Here is a 20,979-nt window from a genome sequence, read left to right as displayed (position 1 = left end):
ATTATTATATTCAAGGTAGTTAATATATCTGTCACTTCACATAGTTACCTTTGTGTGTGTGGTGAGAGGACTTAAGATTTGCTTCTTGTCAAGTTTTAGATATACAGTGTGATTGACTAGAGTCACCATGCTGTACCTTAGATCTCTAGAACTTAATTCATCCTACATAACTGCAACTTCGTACCTTTGACCAGCATCTCCCCATTTCTCTTAACCCCCACCTCCTGCCTCTACCACCATTCTACGCTCCGTTTCTTTTAATTCCACTTTTTTAGATACCATATGTGAGGTTGTACAGCATTTTCTTTCTGTGTCTGGCTTATTTCACTTAGTTCTAAGTGTTCTCCAGGTTCTCCATTTTCTTGCAAATGACAGATTTCCTTCTTTTTAAAGGCTGAATAATATCCCATTGTGTGTGTGTGTGTGTATGTGTATGTGTGTGTATGTGTATATATATGTGTGTGTGTGTATAACCATCCCATAGTATAGTGCAGTTCTTTCTTTCTCTCTCTCTGCATATGTATATATAGTATGGTATATATATCGTATGGTTACAATCCCTTTATCCATTCATCTGTCAACGGATACTCACACTGTTCTGTATCTTGGGTATTGTGAATAATGCTGCAGTGAACATGGGGGTGTAGATATCTCTTTGAGATACTGATTTCATTTACTTTGGATATATACCCAGAAGCAGAATTGCTGGATCATATGCTAGTTCTATTTTTAATTTTTTGAGGAGCCTCCATATTATTTTCCATAATGACTGTTCCAATTTATATTTCTGCCAACAGTGGATAAGGGTTCCCTTTTCTCCACATCCTTGCCAATATTTGCTGTCTTTTGTCTTCTTGATTATAGCCATTCTAATAGGTATGAGATGATTTCTTAATATGGTTTTGATTTGCATTTTCCCTGGTAATTGGTAATGGTTGAGCATCTTTTCATGTATGTACTGTCCTTTTATAGGTCTTCTTTTGAGAATTGTCTATCCAGATCCGTTGTCCATTTTTAATTGGGATGTGTGTGTGTATATATAAACACTTTTGAGTTGTATGAGTTCCTTATATATTTTGGATATTAACCCTGTGATATTGTGATTTATAAGAAATGTGTATTTGGTCTTTGTCAACAGTTCTGGCTCACAGTTCTTCAAAGCCTTGGAATTCCTAAGTGTGGAGAGTGATAAAGGTGTCTTCTGTTATGTTAATGAGGCGATTTCTGGAAAGCACCTAAGGATTGGGGCTGGTTACCAGGGGAGCCAACCACTTGGTTAGAAGGTTGGAACTTTCAGTCCCCACCCCAACCCCTAGACCCCCAGGAGGGAAGAGTTCTGGAGGTTGAATCAATTGCCAATGGGTTAATCAGTCATGCCTATGTAATGAAGCCTCCATAAAAACCCAAGAGGCCAGGGTTTGGGGAACTTCTGGGTTGGTGAACATGTGGAAATTCAGGGAGAGTGGTGCACCTGGAGAGGGAACGGAAGCTCCATGTCCTTTCCGTGTATATTGCCCTATGCATCTCTTCCATCTGGCTATTCCTGAGTCCAATCCTTTTATGATGAATTGGTAATCTGGTAAGTAAAATATTTCTCTGAGATCTGTAAGCTGCTCTAGCAAATTAATCAAACCCAAGGAGGGGGTCTTGGGAACCTCTGATTTACAGCTAGTTAATCAGAAGTATAGGTAGCAACCTGGGTTTGCAACTGGCATCTGAAATGGGGATGGGGGGAAGTCTTGCAAGGGCTGAGCTCTTCTATGAGATCTGATGTTATCTCTGGGTCAACAGTGTCAGAATTGAGTGGAATTCTCCTTAGACACCCAGAGGTCTAAGCTAGGGTGAGTCATGAACACCTTAGTGTGGCTTAGGTTACTATTTCTTTTCTCTTGCTAAGGCTACCTATAGAGGATCAAACACTAAATAGATAAAATAACCTTAGATATTGGTATGCAATTAAAATAAACACTAAACCATAAAACAAGTATAAGAAGGTCCAACAAAATTCTTTCCGCAAAATTCTTTCCAGTGATTACTTGGATGTTTTTTTTAAAGTATTTCCAATATCAAATTTGTTCAAACATTTATTTTGGTTCTTCTATTTTTCTGGTGTTCTGATGATGTCTAGTGTCCTGGCTATTGGGTGCTGTACCAGAGCTGTGGGCCTGAAATGGGAGCGGGGGGATATGAGGGAGACAAATGTCAGAGGAGACAGAACTTCCCTGATGGCCCCTGGTGTGGGGTCATTGGCCTTGCATTTCAGAACTCCTGGGTGGGCCTCTAGTCCCTGAAAAGTCGGGGGTCAGGGGAGGCAAATCCCTCCACTGGATGGATTTTTTTTTCTATGGTGTGTTTAGTGACCTACATTAGAATACGTGTTACCATTACAGTGCTCATAGAGAAGGCAAGGCCTCACAGTCTACCCTGACCAACACCCTTGTTTTAGAGTGCAGCAAAATAATACAATCTGCCGAAGCCAGTGACAGAGTTGTCACTGGAACCCAAAGTCCTTGGTCTGGCGCATTTCCCAGAGCCCCTCTCAGGCTGTCATAGGTATAGGGAAAATATATCCCGAGATGCTTCTTGCACAGTGCCTGGCATATGTCGGCACTTGCTGCATTTTTGCTGATTAGATGAATGAATACATAAATGATTTATCCATGATGGTTTCAAGCCATACAGCATCCTTCTCAATGACACATTGGGACAATAAACCTTTTAATATTAGGCTAAATCTCTTGAAATAATAGTAGATACCAAATATTTATCTATTAGATTTTTAGAGCAGCATTCTTCATCCTAAAACCTCAGGGTGCATTCGAATAAAATTACAAATAATTAAAATCTTTTAAAAAATCATAAAAACCTTAAAAGCAAAAATGATATTTTATGGTTAATAAAGCTAGAATGTAGGCATGATTATAATGCTATATAATCACGTATGTAATTATTACATAAATAATATATAATCATCCTAATAAACCATGCAATTTCAGCCACTCCTTCTCCTGAAGCTTCTCTATTTATAGGCCTGATGTAGTTGGCAGGGGGGAAAGATAGATTTAGGGGAGGCTTGAGGATTAAGCACAGTGTGTAACTTGGAAGGGCCTGTGCCGTTTACTAATTTAAGAGAATCTGTATCTGAACGGAATGAAGAAACCAGCTCTGGCTCAGAAGGGCCCTTAAGGGAATCACCTGAACCCAGTGAGCTGGTTCCTCCCCACCTACCCTGATCTCCCACTCTGAGCCACACACAAGAGTGCCCTTCCTCGTTTCTGCCTTTTCACAGCCAACTGGTATCCCTGGAGACGCATTGCTCCCCTCCCCATACCCTCCCACCCCCTGTAGCAGTGCCAGTCTCTGCAAGGCAAGTGGGTCACATAGTCTGGGGATCTTTGATCATTTGCTAATTGTGTATGGGTGCCGTTCTTGCTCCATTTGGCTTGAACTCCCCACAAGACTGGGGCAGGGGATGGGTCCTCCTCTTCCCTGGGTCTCACTCACCTCTGTTCCAATGAAGGAGGCCAGTGGACTAAGCCAGGCAGTAGCACTCATCTTGGGATGGAGACACACCTGCTTCAAACACGCCCACAAATCCTTTGGGCAGTGGCTCTCACACTTGGTCAGAATCACCTGCAGGGCTGGTTAAACCCTGTTTTCTCCACCTTTCTCCTCTTCCTCCAACCAGGATTTCTGATCCAATGGGTCTGGGTCTTGATAATTTGCATTATTAACAAGGTGAGGGGACTGCATTTTGAGAACTCCTGGTTTAAGGAAATATCCTACGGGCCTGTCGTAGTTTCAAGGCTGTGATGGATTCCAGGGTGATGGTGCTAGTTCTCTCCTAGAGTTGTGTGTGCATTACTGTTTACAAAATGCTTTCTCATATATTCTTTCACAACCTTCCCAGGCAATAGACAAGGTAGGTGTTGATTCTTGTCTAGTTGCAGAAGGGTTGGATGCCTTGGTCAAGGCCCCCGCTGACATGCCAGGGAGCTGGGGTTCGGGCCCGGGCCACTCTCCCACGTGTGCCATGCCTCTCAACACTTCCTCTTTGGATGGGACTGGTTCTGCTGGTTTGAATTTGCAGGGAGCTCTTCATCTAGTGATGCAGGCAATGGAACAGAATGTTCACTCGGTTCCAGGAGGGTTCATTGCTCTGGGAGTCCTGCAGAATCTGTGATCACGAATCACAGCCTCTTTTCTTTGATCGATAAAGCATACTCTTTTCACACTGCAAAGGAAACAGGACGTAATTTGCAAGATGACACACAGCCTGAAGTTTGGACTCATTTCAGGGGCTGTTAGTAGCAGCTTCGTTGTCAGGAGAGACAAGACGCACTGAGTTTGGCCATTGCCCACTGCTCCTCATTCAGGGGGATCTATCCAGTGACATCTCTCTGACCTCAGGTTCTGGAAGGCCAGTGGCTGCTGCTCAAATCACTCACAGGAGCCAAGCAGCAGAAGGTTTGTCTTTCAAATCTGTCCAACCTGTGACCGCGGCTAGGAAGTAGAAGTCTCCCTCATCTCAAGGGCCCGAAGTAATGGTAGGGTACCTGGGAATATGCACATTACCAACCTCACTGTTTATTTCCATCTGAACATCACATTCTTTTGTCAGGTAAAATCTCTGTCGAGCTACTGTTCAAAATCTGTATCCATTTTAGTAGGGAGATAATCTATTTGTGATAGATTTCTGTCATCTATTAGAACAGAAATGCCATGTTTTGGCATATTATTACCTAGGGATCCCTCCATTATAGCTCATTCCACTGTATCGTCCCCCACTTTGTCACGGAACACTCTGAACATCTGGTGCCAACAAAGCCTGTAGGTCATGGTCAGTTGCCTAAGTCTCGAGCTCCTCAAGTGACATCCAGAGAGAAGAGAATAGCCGAGATCTGTGTTTTATTTCATGGTTCTACTCTGTCTTATTCAGAAAACACTTGCAGTAAAAAGAAGAATTTCTCAGAGACATTTGTATTTTCAACAATGAGTCTCATACTAAAAAAAAAAAAAAAAAACCAAAAAACTAAGCAGCAGCTTCTAGGTAAAGAGAGCTTGGATTGAAAAGAATTTGAAATGCATGAGCCCAGTCTGAGACCTCCATTCTGGGGGCGGGGGGGACTTGTGCATTGTTTCCCAGGCATTGATCATATCAGGGACTCAGTGGCTTTAATTGTCACTGACACACTATCCCATCTTGCCTTTCATGGTATGATGGATGCTGAGCAGTCCCGGCTTCGATGATGTCTTTTTTTGGGCTTGTTTATCCTTGGGGCTCTGTGGGGAGCTGATGATCCTTTCACGAGATGCACATGCCTTCAGGACTGCATTGCACAGGATGGACAATCGATGACCGTGTGGTCACTGCTGTCCTGCAGAGGGCGAGATTGGGGCTATTCACAGCTTGGTAATTGGCCCCGATGCTGAGATCTTCATCCTGAGCAAATGCTGGCATCAGGGGGCAGTTTCAGATCAAGGCAGGGGCGCCGAATACACAGGCCCCAGAAAAAAAATACCAAAATCAAAAATGGATTTGTGTTTAGCGTGCATTGTATATCCTGGTCTGGTTATGAATAATTTAGCCTTCCCCAGGCTGAATAGACTATATTTAGCAAGCCTATTTTGCTTATAATACGTCCTATCCTTTTATGAAGAAGCATAAAGCATAGGAGAGCGGCTCTGAATTTGGGGTGACTTCATTTGGCGGGAGCAAGAGTGTGGAGGCAGCGCTGTGCTCATAACATAGGCCTGGGACAGCCAAGGGCAGAGGCCTAAAGGCACTGGAGCTGAGAAAGGCATCAGGATTGTCTCTCCCTGCCTGGGAATGGGGTAGGACTACTCTTCCCGGGACGTTGGTGGCTCCCGGCTGGGTCACCGATCCGAGAGAGAGGGGACGTGGCAAGATTTGAGAGGTGCTAAGTGGTTTCACTTCCCTCCTGTTTTGTGACAGTCCCAGCAGGATTGAATGACATGCTCAAATCGGGCAATTTGAGGGGACTTTATAGACTCCGTGCAAAGGCGTAGGCAGGATGAAGGGGAACCCACAGGGGATGAGGCAGATTCCCAGGGCAGGAACAGCAGGGCTCAGTGAGGGTAGAGAGCAGTTTCTGGAACCCAGGAAAGGGAGGACTGTGTGGACTGGCTATTGAACAGAAATTCAGGCTTTGGTTGGGGACAGCCTGTGGTGACTCCATGGGGGGGAAGAAACCGAAAAGATAAATACCTGGACTGAACTTTCTTTTTTCTCCTCCCCTGTGGATGCTCCCCTATTGATTGACCCCAATAGAAAGCTAGGAGCAGGGGAGTCCCTCATGTTATCTATATAGACCAGCCTCCCAGGGAGAGAAATGTGGAAAGCAGATCTGGAGGTACAAATGGAAGATGCCAACCCCACAACACCTCTTGTAAGGGCACTTCTGCTGCGGGTTGCACTGCACTAGCTCAAGAAGGTACCTATTAACTTACAAATATCTAACCTTGGCATAGTGATAGAGTTAGCCATTAGTAAAAGGTCTGGAGTGTTCATCAAATTGGTTGGCCATCAGCCATCTCAGGGATGGCACACGGGACAGGCACATTTTATGGGTAAGATGGAAAGAGTAGTAATGGGAGCCTAATGGGTGAGCTCTCCACTGGGGGCCTTTATTTGTGTAACTGCTCTGGACACCTGCATGGTGGGGGTGAGGGGGATGGGGGTGGGGGCATGGATATAGAAAACAGAAGTCACTGGCCTGGTTTGGGTTCCTGCCAGACCTTGAGGTCCTTGGGAGCAGATACTCAAACCCACTGCTGATTGCCAGGGGTATCCCAAGAATTCATTCCCAAGTCAGTTTTTTTTAGAATGTAAAACATATTTTCCTGTAAATAGTAATTCTGTGGAAACTGATTATGATTCTCAACTGCTCCTCAAAAGTCTATTTAATTGCTGGGTGGTAAGTACAAGGGCGTTTGTTAAATTATTTTCCTTTTTTCCCCATATGTTTGAAATATTTCATAAGTAAAAATAAAATAGATTAAACATTTAGTTTAATACATAATATTCTGACCTCCCCATGTCCTGGGAGGTGGGCCACTGGAGATAGAGAAGTTAAAGAAGTTAAAGAAGGAAGAGAGTCCTCTTTCCCTTATTTTTGGGGGCAAAACTTTGAAACAGGGTATATATGTCCTTGACTTCCTCCCATGTTCCCTTCTGCACCTTCAACGAGCTCCTGCCTCATCCAATGTAATAGCTCCACACCCCAAGTCAGCCCTTTGAACACCATGCCTTCCTGTTCTCCCCCTTTAAAACCACCTTGTGGGTAGTCTTGGGAAGTGGTTAAGGACGCTCAATGAACTGTCTTAAAGCAATCATCATTTTATTTGCTCATGCTTCTGTGGGTCAGGAATTTGAAGAGAACATATGGGCATAGATGACAGTGTGTATGTGATCCTTGATGTGTGATTTTGATTGGAAAGGTTCACATGGCCAGGGGCTGGTTGGGACAACTCAGTGGGATCATATGTTTGGGGTTCTGCTCCTGGCTGCCGGTCGGTTCTCTGGTTTTCCTCCATATGGCTTTTTCATGAGCCCAGCTTAGGCTTCTTCACAGCATGGTGGACTCAGAGTATTTTGATATCCTACATGGTATTCAACTTCCCCTGGAGGAAGTGGAAGCTGCTGGCTCTTTGAAAGACTAGACCAATTACTGTAGAGCCACTTTACCACATGCTGTATTGATAAAGCTGGCCCAGATTCAAGGGGAGGGGAAAGAGTAGTACCTTTGATGAGTGATGTGACATGAGTGTAACAGCAGGGGAAGGAGTCAATGGTGGCCATTCTTGGAGACTGACTTTCCCACAAAGGAATCAAGCTGACTTAAATTTTTCCTGGGGTGAATGTCAATAGCCTTGTATGGTGTTAAAAAAGATGGCTGCAAATTCTTTGATATTCCTTCCTAGAGAGATGGTCTTCTCTTGGATCTGGGTGGGCATGTGGCTGGTTAACTAAAAGAATGTGGTGGAAGTAAGTCTGGTGACTTTCAAGGCTATATCAAAAGGGCCATGAAGCTTCTGCCTGGTTCTCTCCAGATGTTCGCTCGGGGAAAAGCCAGGTGCCCATGTAAGTCTGACCATGGGGCCACCATGGTGGAGAGACCACATAAAGGGGCTCTAGTCTGCCTCTCAGCCGAGCTGCCAGCCAACAGCCAGCATCAACTGCTCCCCATCTGAGTGCCCCATCTTGGACACCCAGGCCAGTCAAATCTTTACATGTTGCAGCCCCAGCTGACATCCACAACCCCAAACTTGAACATCCTGAGAGGCCAGAAGAAAGAACCCCTCAGACAAGCCCTTCCCAAATTCCTGACCCACAAAATTGTCAGGAAAGAAAATGGTTATTTTAAGCCTTTAAGTTTGGGGGGGGGATTTGTTATGCAGCAGTATTACCAGAACATCTTATAAAGCTCCTGGAGATATCTTCATTTAAGCTGTTTCCATGTGAGGAATGGAATTCAGCAGTGAGGTAAAAATGTGGGTAATGGGGAAAGACATGAGTTGGTGGTGATATAAAGTAGTCAGATTTGCTTTGGCTGAGAGTCTGGCTTCCCTAAGTGGCTCCTGCTTTTCACAGACTCTTGTTTACTCCCATATGAACCTGCAGATTGTCACAACCTCCAGGCAAGACAGAAGCCATTTCTCTTTCTAAGCTCCAGGGCCCTCATCTGAAAATGGGTACAAATACTTCCCTGAGTTCCTGCGAGACTTAGATGAGGTAACATTCAAGAAATCATCTAGCACATTGTCTGCTATATAATTGTGCAAAAATTTACTGAACATGAATCTGAGAACCCGTTCATTCACCAAATATTTGCTGAGCAATTAGTTTGTAAAACCCTGTGTTAGGTGCCGGGATTCAGGAGGTTCTTGGGACAAGAGATTGTCTGTATCTCTTGATTACTTTATATCCAGTTTCTGTACATACAAGGTCTCCCCCAAGCTGAGGTTGAGAAAGGGGGCAAATAGTCATGGCTCAGGGGTGGAATTTCATTCCTGAATTGTGGCTCTGTCTGGTCTCTCACTGTGAGGTGTGCAAGGAGCCCAGGGCCCAGAAGGGCCTGGGAGTTACATGTCAGGAAAAGTTTAACATTTAACATAGTGATTAGGAACATGGGGATGTGGGGTGAGATTGCCAGGACCCAATCCCAGATTTCCCACTTAATAGCTAATGAAATAGTGATGATAATAGTAACTAACCTCATAGGATTATTGTGAGTCTTCAGTCTGAGTGTCAGGCACACTCCTGTGTTTCATCTAGATCAGCCCAGCTCTGATGATAATGAGGATATTATATGTTATATTATCATTGTCATTACATTTAACCTTGAAAACTCAGCACAGACATGAACAGGCAAATTCCGGGGTTAGGCTGTTAAGGTCTTGAATGGGGGACATAGACGCTGTGTCCTGTAGACAAAGGGGAATTTCTAGTTGGAGAATGACAGGATCAAGCTCCTCCCCTCCTGTCTTCTGCCCCTTCTGCCCTTGCTTTCTCATTTCCTCTTCTCTCCCCTCCTTCAAAATGATGACGGTATGTTCAAGTTGTGCAAATCAAAGGAATAGATTAGAAACAGGAGAATAAATGTGCTTAGCAGACCCCGGAAATCTCCAGGGGATTGGAATTGATTACCCAGCATGTGACATACAAAACAATCATTTTTCCGCATGTGGTGAACAATGGGAATGAAGTAACTCCCCACTCCAATCCCCTGAATCTTATGGGGTTTTCTCAATAAAAAAATGGAGTGGAGTCATAGGGGTCAACAGGCTCGAACTGGGCCACCTCCCAATGACCTTTTTTTTTTTTTTTTACTGGAAGCATGGATGGCAGAGGGAAGAACAGAATGCTTTCCAGTGCTCTTACCTCGTTTAATTTGGAGAGGAGACTGTGCATTTTCTGGGAGATGCCAGGACCTTGAGAAGTTTTGCGGATGAAAGGATTGATGCTTTATATTAAAAGTCACTGAGGCTTATAAAATGTATCCTGTTGCCTTTCCCCATGTGAGGAAGGACCTCTTCACATGGGCTCTGTGGAAACCACATGGCCTCATTATCATCTGGGGTGGTTTCCTGGTGTTGGACTTAGCTGGGAGCCCAACATTCCTTCAATACTTGGAGAACCCCAGTTGTAGGACGGGTGCAGGTTGGAGAATGTCGTGCAGGCCGTGAGCGTCAGAGTTTTGTCATTTTAGTTTCAGTTGGGATTGACCATAAGAACCTGGCTCAGATGAGTTGAAGTCACTATAAGGAACAGAGTCACCAGTTTTGGTTGAGTTACTGATCCATCCATCTGGAAGGGTAAGGTTCTGATTTCTACCTGTTGCTCATTTTCTTTCATTCCGAAGGTTGAGATCTATTTGAATAAAGGGATGAAGATAACATGAGTTGACAGCCTATATGATGTCTTTGTGTTTATCAGGGAAAAAACCCACACACTTTCAGGGCATATTAAACTAAAGACTTAGGAGCAAGCATGGCCTACATTGTAACCTCCTAATTATCCCCTGGTTGGGGAGAACTTGTGTAGTACCCACCTTGCACGTCTAGATGTGGCAGTCTTGCATAAAAGGGAAATTCATAAGAATAGGCTGACCCAGTGCTTCAGAGAAGTGCGCGAGCCTGGAAATCCTTTCCGATTTAGTGGTCTCTGATTAATAGTTTAGGGTTTCTGACTTATGAGATCTGAGGTAGGCCCCAAGAATTTGGATTTCTACTAAGTTCTGGAGTGATGCTGCTGCCCTTGGTCTGGGGGCCCCATTTTGAGATCCACTTCTCTGGAACATAATTCCCTGACCCAGAATTTCCCACTGCCAGGCATGTGACTTGCTCATGCATTCTTCTTTAGTGGTGTAGTTTGGTCCCAAATCCATGGCTCTCCTTTCTGGAAGAGGGGCTCTCTAGCTCGTAGCAGTTTCCTGTTCTCTTGGAACCCACGGATGTATTTGGAGAGAGTCCACAGCACCTCGACCAGGACAGCCACCAGCACCAGAGTGGAGTAGAACCAGTTCTCCTTTCCCAAACCCCTCATAGTCTTCATAATCACTTCCTGGACTCAGACATCTCCTGCTTGGTTTTAGTCTGGAGACCTAATTTTTATAGTCTGCAGAGAATATGCTCTGCTATGTTTTGTTACCTAAGTGTAAAACAATAGGACAAAACTTAGTGTATTAAGAATGAGGCAGAAACAATTTTGTACTTGGGCACCTTAGAACACACATGTGTGCAGACACACACAGGATGTACACAGGGTGACACAAGCTTTGGAGACATCCCCGAGTCAGGATGAATGAAAAATGGGCTGTCCTGAGACTTAGAGCTGAGCCCATGAAATTTAGACTTACTGGAGCTTGGTTGTTGGTGTTACCATGCTTCCTCTGGGCCAGCAAGGAGTGAATTGGGATACTAATTTTTAGAGCCGTTGGAATTTCAAGCTCCTTTGCCGTCTTGGCAGTGGACCTGGCACGCTTTGAGATGTGGATGGCTTTCCCACTGACACCTCGCAGGACCACAGGACGTTTTTTGAAAGGTTGAGCACCAAGTCACCACATCTCGTTAGTGACAGCAGTTGCTTTATCTGTGAGAATAACTGTCCTTCTTAATTTCTCACTTTGTCACCTGTGCAGTGATTTATTACCTTCCAAAGCTGAAGTCATTGTATAATGATGCAAAAATAATGACAATCCACTCTGATAAACTTTATTACCTGTAGCATCTTGTATTCCAGCTGCATTCCAGGATGCTCTATAGGATTACAGAGCACACCCACATGGACGACAGCTAGCAGGGAGGGTAGCTTCTCAGGCCTGGGAGGAAAAGAGAAAAATAAATGGTTCTTGAACTTCCTGAACAAAGGCTAAGAAAAAATGGGCTGGGGTGAGTTGATTCCATTTGGGGCACATGTGTCAAATGGAGTTACCTTCATTTTTATCCCAAGAATGCTGTATTCACTTGACTATGTTAAATTGGGAATACAGAAGTGGCTTTTAAAAAAATCTTTAATGAAATATATGTTCACAAGAATGTATATAAATGGTGTGCAGTTGAATTTCCATTTTTGCTTTAACCACCACCTTTAGAGCCTCTCCTTTTTAGCAAATGACTAAGCTTTCAGCTCTCTCACGGGCTCAGATGTTACCTTCCCTTGAGCTGGGTTGTAAAGCACTGCACAGTGTTCTAGTGCTAAGGGTTTAAAGGACTCAAGAAGGCTGCATTATGAAGTGACTTTCAGATTTGCTTCTCATTTTGGAAAAATATATGAAGTTAAAAAACCCTTCATCTGGAATTGAGAACTGAGATACAAAATTTTAATCAAATATGGCTGATAAAAGTGTTCTTCCAGTAACCAGAGCCTACTTGATTTTGGTCTGTGGTTGGGGGTTGATAAGGGTAGGTCACCCCATTATTTTCCTGAATCAAGAGTAATGAGGGCCCTTCTATAGCTAACTATGGAGGCAAAGATAGGAATCCTGTGTCACCTTCCATCTCCTTCATGAGGACATGCCATGACTTAAGGCAATACCTCATTATTTTTTTTTAAGATTTATTTGTTTATTTTAGAGAGAGAATGTGCACAAGTAGGGGGATCTTCAAGCAGACTCCCTACTGAGTGTGGATCCTGATGTGGGGCTCAATCTCATGACCCATGAGATCATGACGTGAGCCAAAACCAAGAGTCAGATGCTTAACTGACTGGGCCACCAGGCACCTAATGCCTCATTCTTTAATGATAGATTCCCTTGGGATTGTACCAGTGGGCCTGGGCCAAGCCTGTGTCCTGAGTGTGGGGCTCAGTGGTGAGGACTGGGAGAGACTATACTAGAGTACAGATGTTGCTAGTGCTGACCAATGTCCACTTTTCTCATCTTCACAGGCTCAGAGTAGGACTACATTTCCCAGCCTCTCTTGCAGCTAGATGGGACCATGTGACTTGTTCTGGCCAATGGAATGTAGGCATTTCCAGGACTGGCACTGAATCTCCCATGTGTGATCTTCCTTTCTCTCTTTCCACTGCATGCCATTGCATAAGACCAATGCAAGCAGAATAATCAGAGATGGGTGTGGCCTTGGGGGTTGAGTCACTGCTTGGAAGAGAGACTCCTGTGGTTTCAGTGGACTGTGTTGTGAATGAGAAATACATCTTTTTTTGTGTCAGGACACTGAGATTCCAGTTAATTTGTTAGCACAGTATAATCTATCCTAGTCTGACTTCTTGGCTCTGAGAACCTGTGGAAGAGGTTAGTCCTAAGCCCACAGCTATGTCCTGACCTCCAGGAATTGACCTAGGTCTTTCTAATTGACCGGGGTTTTATTTTCCTCTTCTGAGTTTTCCAGAATTGGGAAGCATTTCAGTGCGAGAGTCCAAATGGTGATTCTAACTCTGGAGAGACCCAGAGTTACAGCTGCTTTAAGGGAGACAGTGGTTTCAAGGCAAGGGCTAGAGCAGGCTTTCCCAGTCTTGACTCTATCGACAGTTGGGTTAGATAGTTCTTTGTTGTGGGGGCTGATCTGTACATTGTAGTAAGCTTAGCAGCATCATTGGCTTCTCCCTACTAGATACTAGTAAGTATACCCCATAGTTGTGGCAACCAAAATATTTCAAGATGTTGCTAAATGTCAGTGGGGCAAAGTCACTTCTAGTCAAGAACCACTGGGCTAGAGAAAGGCACATCCCCAGCCTGAGACATTGGGAATGTGAGTTTCCTTCTAGTCTGTGGCCAAAGAAATGCTTTCCTGTTTCTTTTCTCTACCTTGTGTTGCACGTTGAAACATTCCTTGCTACCTCATAATACATTAAGACCAAGCCTGGCTTTTTGGCATTCCAGGCTCCTTATGAGTGAAAATGCGTTGCCTCTACTAGCTTCCTTTCTTCTCCCGTACCATATTAGTTATCTGTAGCTGTAAAACCAATCACCCCAGAAGGTAGTGGCTTCGAGCAATAATAATTGATTATATTATAGTTCCTGTGGGCCAGGAATTGAGGAGCAGCTTTGTTGGATGGGTCTAGTTGAGTGTCTCTCGTGGTTGCAGTCAGGGCATTGGTGGGGGTAGTCATCTGAAAGTTTGAGTAGGGGTTGGGGGATTTACTTCCAAGATGGCTCCCTCCCATGGTTGTTGGCAGAAGGCCTCCATTCCTCACCATGTAGGTTCTCCGTGGCTGCTTGAGCATTGTCACAACATGGCATCTTGCTTCCTGAGAGCAAGTGGTCCGAGAGAGTGAGAGAAAACCAGGAGGCCTCAGTGTCCTTTATGACCTGGTCTCTGGGGTCACACACCATCACTTTTGCTTTGTTCCTTTCATTAGAAGCAAGCCACCAAGTTCAGTCCATTTGCAAGAGAAGGAAAATTGGCAGGAATTTGGGGACATAATGGAAAACCATCACATCCCTCAGCACAGGGCTCTGTCTGCTTAGGTACACTGGGCTGCTTGCTGGGCTGCGGCCACATGAAGCTTATTCCTAGATTTTGAACACCCCTCTCCCCTTCTCCTACCCATAGTACCTTCACTCCATCTTTCAGACTCCCCAATTCCCACTGGATCGTGAACTCACCCAGGGCTCCCCTTTGGAGAAGCGTCTAATAAACTCATTCAGGGAAGTTGTAAAATAAAGAAGGTTTGGAGTTTGGCCCTTCCTAGAGGTAGCTGGCACTTTGTAGGAACTCCTAAATTTTGTTGCCCCATGACCAAGTAAGTCATGCTAATGGTGGGATTTCAGATCCTGTGACAGGGGTGTGGAGGAAATTGAGAAAGGCTGTTGAGTGCTGACACTGGAGAGCTGACTGCCACCTGCCTCCCAATCTCAGCCCTGTCCAGATTCCCAGCTCCACCCGAGCCTAGTGACTGCCTCCCCAGCAGCTCTTGAACCCAGATCAGGTAGCACAATGATAAAGAGGACAGACTCTGGAGCAGGGCTGCTTAGGGTTAGATCCCACATCCAAAACTGTGGCAGATGTGGCCTGCTGACCACCTGAGCTTTGTGTTTCCTTTCATAGTGTAGAATGGTGACTAGAAGTGGCCACCGAGCCTGGGTCAACATTTCTCAGTCTTTACTTGAATCCAGGCAGGTCTATGTGACTGAGCTTGGGCCCCTGGAAAATGGATGGAAGTTATATGCCCCTTCTGGGTGTGGCCCACGAGCACCTCCCCTGTGATTCTCCATGTTCGCCACCCCTCATATGTTCTGGAGGTAGGTTCCCAGAATGACACGGACATCACCACGGGAGGATGGCAGGCTGCACCTGTCAATGGGGTCCTGACTGACTGTGTGGGACGGAGCCTCTGATCATCCCACCAACAATGCTTTCCATGAGTGAGATAACAAGGTTCTATCATGTCACACCTGGAAGATTTCAGAGTTTATTATAGCATTTAGCGTTACTTAATGAATGGAATTATTTTTTCACGGTATAGTGTTGGGAAGATTCACCTTTCTTGCCTCAGTTTCTTTTTCTATAAACTGGGTATCCTGAAAGTCATTATCTCATTATCTCATAGGGTTGTGATAATGGGTAAATGAGATCAATCCGCATAAAGCACTTAGAACAGTGTCTGGCTCATAGAACATGCTCACTAAGCTTATCTATTCTTATTGCTAATTGGAATAAATAATTGCCATCTGCCTGAGCTCTGTTGTGTGGAAAAGACTTTTTGGTTCAGAATAATTTCCCCTTCTGATTTATGGAGACTTGCTGGGATCCATCTGGGATCCAGCTACAAGGCAAAGCTCTCGTGTATTCTGACTTAAGGAAAACATCTGATAGGCCTCACCAAACCAATGCACTGGGTGGACAGCAGGCCTCAGAGAAAGGGGAGTGGGATTCTGCAGCTGGGCGGTGTCCATGGAAGCCACGTAATGGCATCCAGCATGGCACCTTCCCCATCCAGGCTGCTGGTCCTTGCTAAGCCCACTCCTAAAACCAGAGAAGTAAAGCCCCCCCTGCTTCTCCTTAAACAGCCCTCGTTCCTGTTTCCAACCCCATTTACCCACTTGCACAAACATAGAATGGCCATTTTTGTTTCGGTGGTGGGGCTGGGGCAAGGAGGGGGAGGTTTGCTGGGCAGCAGGAATTCACTTAGACTTTGCATCATGACCCGTTCTCCTCACCACGATTTTTCTGTTTGGATACATCAGGCATTCTGCAGGTATTTGTAGTAGCCCTAACAGTATTATCGAGCTGGGAGATGCACTTGGGGAAGCGTTCACTGCCTCAACATTTTGGCCACATCTGTACAGGCTGGGGATTTACTGAGGTCAGCAATGGCTGGAGGATCAATAAAGCATTTCATATAAGACTCCATTTTTGCCTCCAGCAAATTCCCCGCGTTACATTGCCTTTGTAAACAACATCTTAAGGAATGCTGATTGTAAATCATCTCCAATCCACCTTTACACCCCTCTTGCCGTATATTCTTCCTGATAATTTTTATACTAGAGGCAAGAAGGGGTCTTTGTGCCAGTGAAGACATGGAAGCCCAGAGCATTCAGGTGACTTGCCTAAGGTCATGGTGAATTAGTGTGGGGACAGATAGACTCCCAGGCTCTCAGCTTCTGTCTCAGGGGCTTTGCCCCGCTTGCCCTAGTCTCCAGTGCCTCCCTTTACTCAGGGCTTGGAAGCACTCCTGACCTGGCTCTTTGCCCCTGTGGGTCTGATGAGCGCTAACCAGTGGGCGGGCTGCAGGCAGCCACAAGCTCAGGAACGCTGTCTGCACCCGAGCCTTCCCTCACCTGCTGGCTGGGCAGGCTGGCAGGAGATCGAATTTGCCCCTGGACCTAATTACCCGAGAAGAAAAGAACATCTCCCTATCAATTCCTTGGAATACCCTTTAAGCAGCCTGTAGGGAGGGGTAAGCTGAGGATGGGTCCTGCCTAGGAGGGAAAAATCCAGATGTGGATATACCATGCAGCTGACCTAATGCTTGCTGGGTGGGTCTAGAATATCGGCTCTGCTGGGTTCTCATCAATCCGGAGAGAAGCACCGTCCAGCCTGTGGTCAGTGTGGTGGATGTCAGTGCGGGTCCGGACATAGTGATGGGCCAGGGGGAGCTGGAGAGCATTGCCCCATTCCCAAGCAAAACGGCAGCGTGAAAGGGGCCTAAGACACACATCATATCCTTGTACCGAGCCTGAAGAATGCAGGGCATGGGGCTGAAGATCTCGCCAGGGTTCTTTTGTCCAACCCTGCAGACATCCCATTTCTGGAGAGCCAGCACATTTCTGCCCCAAGCAAGGCTTTCCCTGAGGTGCTGACAGCGGATGTGTGTAGGAATGGCTCCTCACCTGTGGAACGAGGGTTGGGATCCAGTTTTATACCTGCAATGGCTCTGTCCCTTACCCCAAGATACCAGGTCACCTTCTGGGAGGAGAGAGAGGGGAGTTGGCTGGCAGCACCCATAGGTGCCGGAGCAGAGGAGCCCAGCGGAAGACACAGCTATGGGCCAACTGTGGCGAGGGAGAGCCAGCGTGGATTAGCGAGGGCTAAGGGTCTGCCCTCATGTCACTTAGGGTTCAGAGCCAACTGTTAAATTTTGGTGAACTGATTGATATCTTCTTGATAGTTTCTCATTGACCATGGTGGGAATATTTACACCATGAAAATTGGCAATGCTCCCACCCTGTTGTTAAACATTAACCGATACATCCCTACAGAGGGTTCCCCGATGGTGGGGTTTTCTTGGCCTTATGCTCGACATGCCCCGATCTTGCTACGACTTATATATTTTCTCTCGGTGACTTCCAGGCAACCTCTCTCCTGATGTGGCGTGACCCCAGGTCTCTTCATCTCTCTCTTCTGGCAGGTGTGCAGCAGACTGCGGGGCTCTCCTGCTGGGGAGGAATTCTGTGTCCCCTCAGCCGGGGGAGAGGCTGGTCGACCTTGAGGTGACACTGCAATTCCTCTTGGTACTGCTTGTCAGACACGCGAGCCGAGCTGCTCTGACCTCTGGCTTCTCTTGTTTCTCCTCCTTCCCGGGCCCTGTAGCCCATGGCCGCCATGTGCTCAGGCCTCCTCCCTGCTCTCAGGGTGGACCCTCTGCGGGGCCAGCAGATGCTGCAGAGGTGCACCCTGAGCTGCGTCAGTCCCCGGCATTGGTTGATCGCATCTCAGATCTTTGTTTTTCTGTACCTTTCAGAGCTTAGCTGATCTAAGGGATGACCTCTAATTTCATTTCACCTTCCTGAGCCAGCTCCCATCTCTGGGTGCTCACCATGTGCCAGGAACTGTGATGCACCCTATTCTTTCTCAGGTCCTCTCCCCAAGCACCCCATGAAGCCAGCCTGGCTGCAGGCTCCGTGTCACTGACAGGGAACGGCGTCCAGTGGTGTCAGCCACGAAACTAGTAAGTGGCAGGAGAGGGATCCAGATGCAGATGGTTGGCTTCAAAGTCTCCAACCATAATGACTCTATTTCACTGTCCTTCTATCACAGCGATGGTCCAGGACATGCTATGAGGGTCAGGAGTGAGACATCACCTTTGACCTGTGTAGCACCTGCAGGGTTCTGGAAGCCTTCGGTGGCCAGGAGTGTTGTGGTGTTGGTGCAGAGATTTTAGAGGTAGAGTTCACTGTGTTTGGGATGGACATTGAGTTGGAAAATACTTTTGAGATACACTGCTTGCTTTTTGTATTAGTTTGCTGGGGCTGCCGTAATAAGGGGATACAAACTGGGTGGTTCAAATAACTGAAATTTATTGTCTCACAGTTCTGGAGGCCAGAAGCCCAAGACTGAGGTATTGGCAGGGTTGGGCCCTTCTGAGGGCTGTGAGGGAGAATCGGTCCAGTCTTCTAGCTTCTGGTTTGCTGGCCATCTGTGGTGTCCTTGGCTTAGAAAGCATCACCCAGATCTTTACCTTCATCTGCACATGGTGTCCTCACTGTGTGCATGTCTCTCTCTGTGTCCACATTCCTTGGCTTGTAAGGACACATTCGTTTAGGGTTAGGCCCACCTTGATGGCCTCCTCTTAACTAGGTATGTCTTTAGTGACCCTATTTCCAAATAAGGTCACGTTCTGCTGTGGTGCCGTACTGGAGGCTCGGACTTCAGCATATGAATTTTGGGGAGACACAGTTCAACCCATAACATGTTTGTTCATGTTCACTGTCAAGCTGAGAAAAACTATTTAAGGAAAATCTTTGTTCTTTCCGTTTCTTGTTATAAAACTTTTTCTGTGCTGAAACTCCTGATCAAAATGAAGTAGCCACATGCTCTATTTTCTGCACTGATCCCTTCTCCTTACTGGATTGAAAACAGCTCCTGAGGCCATCTGGGAGGGTCTTCCTTGGCCCCCTAAGGACTTCTCCAAGCCCGGTCCCTTGTACGTGCTGAAACCACAAGCAGGGTCAGTGCTTTGCCCTTTCCTTCCCTAGTTGTCTGAGCTGTTTCCCTCCCAGACCCCAGAGTTTTCTCCTCTCCTGGGCTTTATTTTGATTCTCATCTGAATATTCTGTGGAAGACGCAGCAGGGATGAAAAGCTTTGGGTACCTCTGGCTAAGCTAGTGGCCACTGCTGATGGAGCTGTGAGAAGCTCGCCCGAAGTGGGTGGTCCACCAATGGAATGAGTGCTCTTACACAGACTAGGTGGGATACAGCTCCTGGGGGGAGGGAGCCTTGACCGAGAGCTGAGGACCTGGACTGGCTGCAGGATAGGTGGGGGCCGGGGAGCGGGCAGAAGCTGCTTTGCCCTGGGGTGCTGCTCCTGGGATGCTCATTGGCATTCTTTCAGGGGTGCATCCTTGAGACCCTAGAGGACCCTCTATGTCTCCCTGACCCACCGGCTGATGCAGCTCTTTCAGTCATGGACTAAAAGTCTTAGGGGTCACATGATGACACCCTGAACTCAATCCGTGACTCAAAGATATCTCCCAGACTGGACATTTCCACTTGATCATTTATTCACCCCTCTCTTCACTCAACCAAGGACAAGACTGGCTGGAAGGGGGCAAGTGGGGAAGGAGAGAGTGTTCTGGATTCAGAAACAAAGGGCCAAAGGGTCAAATAGGGTGAGAATGTAGTCTGTGCCTGAAATGAGAGAAGGTGGACCTGGCTGGAGGGAGAGTGAAGGGGAGTGAGCGTGAGAGAAGGGGAGACACTGGGTGTCACATCAGTGAAGTCGGCCCTAAGCCTGGATGTATCCCAAGGGCACTGGGTGTCCGATGCATGAGAGCCATGCGGGGCATGAGTGACCGCTCTGGAGGTGGAGGGGGCCTGATTCTAATGCAGGTAGTGTCAGGGGCAGAAGTTGTGTAGGGGGCTCTTGTAATAATGCAGATATTGGCCCACTCACGGGTTCCTACATCCTCTCTGTGTTGCCAGGGAGTGGCTGGAGTTGGAGGGGGCACTGTGCATGGGGAACTTGGCTTTCAGCCCCGCAGAGGTGCTCTCCCTTCTCTTCCCTGGGCTGACGCCGCTACGGCGCTGGCATGCTCCAGCCCGTGAGCCCTGTGCGTTTCTTTCCTTATGAAAAAACACTAGGAGAGTGGGAGGCTGTCAGCTGTGTTTCCTGCTTTACAAGGAGAGCTTTGTTTGAAGAAGTTTCTGAGTGCAAAACCCAGATTGAATACAATGGAGACACAAAATGAAATTGCTCTTTACAGGAAACCCAGGCACAGTAAAGTGGAGGTACACTTGTTCCAACACTGCGAATGTCCTGAGCATGTCTAAGGGCTACTGAGGAGGTGAAGCACAGGTGGGAGCCAGCCAAGGAAAGGCTGGTCAGAGAGGTTGCTGGGGTACGTGCGTCCACATGTGCACACTCATATGGACCCACACGCGTGACTGGGATGCACGGACTGGACAGACTTGAGGGATCTGGCCTTATGCCTGGAAGAGCAGGAGAAGAGAAGAACAGGGAGAGAGAGCAGTGTGAACGCAGAGGTGAACAAGCAAGGCCCTGTATGTGTGTGTTTCGGTGTCTCAGGGGGGCACGAGTGTCCCATGGGTCTAGCA

Source organism: Callorhinus ursinus, unplaced genomic scaffold (assembly GCF_003265705.2).
Source record: "Callorhinus ursinus isolate GAN/ISIS: 27379988/994484 unplaced genomic scaffold, GSC_fseal_2.0 scaffold10, whole genome shotgun sequence".
In the NCBI taxonomy this organism is placed as follows: Eukaryota; Metazoa; Chordata; class Mammalia; order Carnivora; family Otariidae; genus Callorhinus; species Callorhinus ursinus.
This window is presented reverse-complemented; position numbering follows the sequence as displayed.